General features: G+C 45.2%; 1 long non-coding RNA gene across 1 annotated transcript; it reads right to left on the reverse strand.

Moving 5' to 3' along the window:
- Positions 1-1,259: 1,259 nt before the first annotated feature.
- Positions 1,260-3,749, reverse strand: LOC104544706. The gene is made up of 3 exons (XR_728171.1): positions 3,672-3,749; positions 3,030-3,135; positions 1,260-1,398 (listed from the first exon to the last, which is right to left on the reverse strand). It is a non-coding gene; the product is annotated as an uncharacterized LOC104544706 (long non-coding RNA).
- Between the last annotated feature and the right edge of the window lie 597 nt (positions 3,750-4,346).

Consider the following 4,346-nt stretch of genomic DNA (forward strand, 5'->3'; position numbering starts at 1 on the left):
GAGGAATCCCAAATATTCGCCTTCCCCGAACAGACAGGACCAAATAAGGCCCAGATGCCCAGAGAGTAAACACGAGGCCGATCGACCAAGTTTGGGCAAATGCGATTCAGAGTTCCCCGCTGCTCCGGATTTTGCCTTGCAGGATAAACTGAGTAATTCTGTGTGTGTGTGTGCACTCATTCTTGTTGAAAAAGGAAGTCTCTGCGCAACCTCCGTCCATCTCTGTCAGCCCCGAGTGCTTGTTTGTGAGGACCGCACGTCTGAGGTGTTCAGCCCCGAACCAAAACCACGAACAAACCATTCCACAAGGCAGATACATTGTGGATGTGGGACTAAAACACCCACTGCACCCCCCAAAATGTGTGCGGCCGCCGTTTCCTGACCTGTCAGACAACGAAGGCTGTCTGAGGGTTTGCAAAGCGGCTCGCAAAAAGGAAGACAGACACCTTGAAGTGGAAAAGTAACGACGCTCCCACAGATGATCTGCAGTTGTAACCAACGACCAGGCGCAACAAAGCGTCGAAACTGAATTAAACACCGCTCGACGGCGAGAACTGCTACGTAAGTGACATTTATTAATGTTCTGCTATATTTACAGTTTGAACATAGTAAAACTCCAAAGTGAACTGCCACTTGGCAGAAAGCACAGGAGTGCACATTCAATCTACACTTAGGACGCGTCGCAGTCTCCGCTAACACAGATTAGAAAAGCGAGGGTTACGGGGACGATGGGAATTGGCTCGAAAGGCCCAAAGCCAAAGGGAAAATGAAAAGAGGGGAAAAAAAAAAAGGCCTTTGTATGGCAAGGGAATTTTTTCATACAAAGTTGCAACGTGATATTTCGTTTTTACACTACGGACGTGTGCTGTGAAAACCCCTAGAGAGTCCCCAAAGTAGGCAGTGTGAAAGTAAAGTAGACTACAACACTGGGAGCGTAGACTATTTTAAAAAAATTAATACTTGTGCCACCTTCAGAATAAAACTCGGCCCCGGCACCGCAGGAACCTGCCCCCAAACTCCTGGCAGCGCGGGGCAGAGGAAATGAAGCTTAAGCCTGGCCCCTGCTGGCCCCGAAATCTCTACAGCAACTACGGGTGTAAGGCTTCATCAGCACGGCACGGACTGCACTGCAACAGCGTCGTCAAACAGCAGCCACTAACGAGTCGACGATCACAGGCTGGGCGTTAATTATTACAGTGGTAACACCTAGGAACGGACAGACAGACAGAAAGAAAGGCTTCTCCTTACGTTTTCTTTTCCCAACAGTACTTTTATTGATTGATTCATTGGAAAGCAGGTGATTATTGTTGCTTCTGCTCTTGATTCACTTCCTGCAGGTGTCCTGCTGCCTCTGGAGGGGGGATTCGCTGGCGCAGGAAGACGCTCGCCAGAACACAGCTGTGGGAGGAGGATATTGGACACGGGAGCTATAGTTAGAGGGTTATTTTGGCGAGCACAAGGATGTCGGTCACAAAGCACAGGATGTCTAAAGGTGCTGAAGGGTCTCGGGACACAATGACGTGACTTGAGCAAAATACTTGGTAGTTTTGTGTGTAATTTACGGCTCTGAAGGGTTAAAGGGGCTCAGGAAGGACCACGGCCCCCACCAGCACACACAAACACCAACCTCTCCATTAAATTCACTTTTCACCACTTATTACCTTCTGTTTTGCATTAATTATTCCTCTCCTCCTAATTTTCTAAACATTATCCCCGGTCTAAAATGAGAGTTACCATTCGCCGTGCCCGTGTCGTTACGCCCCGCAGAGGAAATCCAGTTTTATGAACAACATCACACTGAAAAATCCAAGCGGTTTCCCTGCTCAGAATTCAAGATTAAAAGATTTCTTTCCAGGGGAAGTGTCAAAGTTGTAATACTGAGAAATTATTCTCAATATATTTTATATCTAAAGCAGAGGGTGCTTTTTCAAAGCTCAAAAATGACCGAAAAACTGCACACAGATAAATATTTGAGAGGTTACTGCAAACTCCATACCTTTGTTAAACAGCACTGAAATGAACTGAATTCTTTTTACCCACTGTCACCAGTGGAAAACCCAACCTGAAAACCCTGTTGTGTGTAGCACATCCTCATTGCAGAGCAGAAGCAAAGCAGAATTTGACACAATTTGCAGTTTCTAACCAAAGCAAAGCGCGTTTGGAAAGAATCAAGGCCGAGTTCTAAAACCTGAACAGTTTCACAACCCCCAGTTCCAACCTGGGGTCGGTTTGGCTGCTTCACGCCCTGTCCCTGCTGCGACCGCTTCAACCCTGCACGGGGGAAATGCAGCTTATGATGCTGTTTGCAAAGGGAGCATCACTCACACCCAGCATCTGGGAAGCACCTTCCCCTGGGGACATTTATCTGCTGTAAGCAGGAAATTACACCGCAAGGGTTCAACTGTTTGAGCCTCCCTCTTTAAGGTCCCATTAAGAAGGTGGAAATGTTAAGGTTCAGCCTTAAAGCAAAAGACTTTTAGGCGCGAAGGTTTCTGAAAGGCACTCAGGATGCGGGAGGGGTTTTCAAAGAGCCAAGGTGTGCAAGGGTTTAATTTCTTCAGGAACTTGGCAGGAAATTCAAACAACATCCAAAATTCAGACAAATTACTCCTTCTGGGACACAAGCCAGACTCTGGCACAAGCTTCCAACAGCATTTTGTGACCTTTACTGGTGTTCAGGACACACCACGTGTTTCGGGCACGCTGTTTATTCGAAAGGCATGCCTGCCAAATACAGTGCAACACCGAGGGGCAGAGATTTTGTTCTTATAATCCCAGTTATGCCATCTATTGAATAAACAATTCCTCAAAGCAAAGACTCAGGAAGAAACGTCAGGCGTTCCTCTGCTCCCCACCATGTCAGTCTGGGCTCTGTGGAAACAGGAGCTGTGTATGGGATACCAAGAAACAACCGTTTTCTGCTGCCTTGTGTCTTAAAACTACTCAAAGAAAGAGAAGTCTGGCCTAAAAGAGTCACTAAATGGAGTTAAAACTGAAACAGAACGAGTTCAGGAAAGCAGAAAGTTTACCTTTAGTAAATAAAGAGAACTCTGGTTCTGGGGAGAGTGGAAAAAGTGTCTGGCATCTTCCTAACCTTTGAATAATTAATAAATCCTCTGAGAAACAGCAGAAAACCTGGAGGGGAGAAACACATTTGTTAACACAGGCATTGTTCCTTCAGTTCAAGAGTGGCAGCAGGACTCACCCACACCAGTGCGGAGGGACAGAGGCTGCTGGGATGCACAGCGGCTGATTTAATACAAGATTAGTTTTGCTATCAATTAAACCTGATTTTTCCATTTCAGGCAATCTCATAAACAAACTTTCCTCGGCCAACCACAAAACTTTTGACTCCAAATCAAATCCAATCACTTCCAAAGGGGGAAAAGAGTTAAAAAAAGAAAACCACAACCCACGTCCATTTAAGATATAATGGCTGCAACATCAGTTACTATGAAAACAAGCACTGTCCTCCTCTTTGCTCCTTCTGGATGATGAATAGGATGCTGCCCCCAAGAAATGACAGCAAAAGGACAGTGTTTGTGTGTACCTTTAAAATGTAGATGGCATTTAGTAAGAGTAGTCCAAGAGTTCTATATCAGATTTACATCTGTACACACGTATTTTAATAGCCAGTTAAAAATACTCTGTAAGGAGTTTGAAGCACTCACCTAGTACAAGGAAGACCCACCAAAGCCAGTACTGGCCATCAAAGTAACCAGGAAAATAGGTGGAGAACTGAAAAATAATAATAATAATTAAACAAAAGATACAAGTTGGAGCACATGGCAGTTTCTGAACCCAACTCTATCCTCACCAATCTTTCACCTGGAAGACCAGGTTTGCAGCAGTGCCTAACATGAATTAAACTGCACGTCTGGATGGCATAGCAAACACAATTACAGCTGACAAACAAATCCCGCATCTGTGGAGCTGTTTGACAAAACTTTCTATAGGGAAAAACCAGTGCCTATCGAATGAAAGGCTCCGACACCGCTAAGAGCACTGAAGTTTGCTACGTCAGTGGTAAATACAGCACAAACTTTTTGTTCCCATTCTGTTCCAGTTTAAAAACCTTAACAAAAGGTAAGCTCGTTATCAAGGTTTCAATCAAATCCACAGTTAAGGTCACCTGTTCCTGGCACACCTCTTAATCCAGCAAACAGTGTTTAACACCACTGCTGGGAGATGACCCCAAAAAGCTTAACTCTCTACAGAAAAGTTAACAGCAGCTGTACGCACAAATTACAGTTCCTAGCCCCAGATGACCAGGCATGGAGTGATACTAATGCTCTCTACTTCTACTCTTCCAGCCCGGGACGTCTGCATAACATTTTCACAGGGTG

This window comes from Mesitornis unicolor, unplaced genomic scaffold (assembly GCF_000695765.1).
Source record: "Mesitornis unicolor isolate BGI_N332 unplaced genomic scaffold, ASM69576v1 scaffold23158, whole genome shotgun sequence".
Taxonomy (NCBI): domain Eukaryota; kingdom Metazoa; phylum Chordata; class Aves; order Mesitornithiformes; family Mesitornithidae; genus Mesitornis; species Mesitornis unicolor.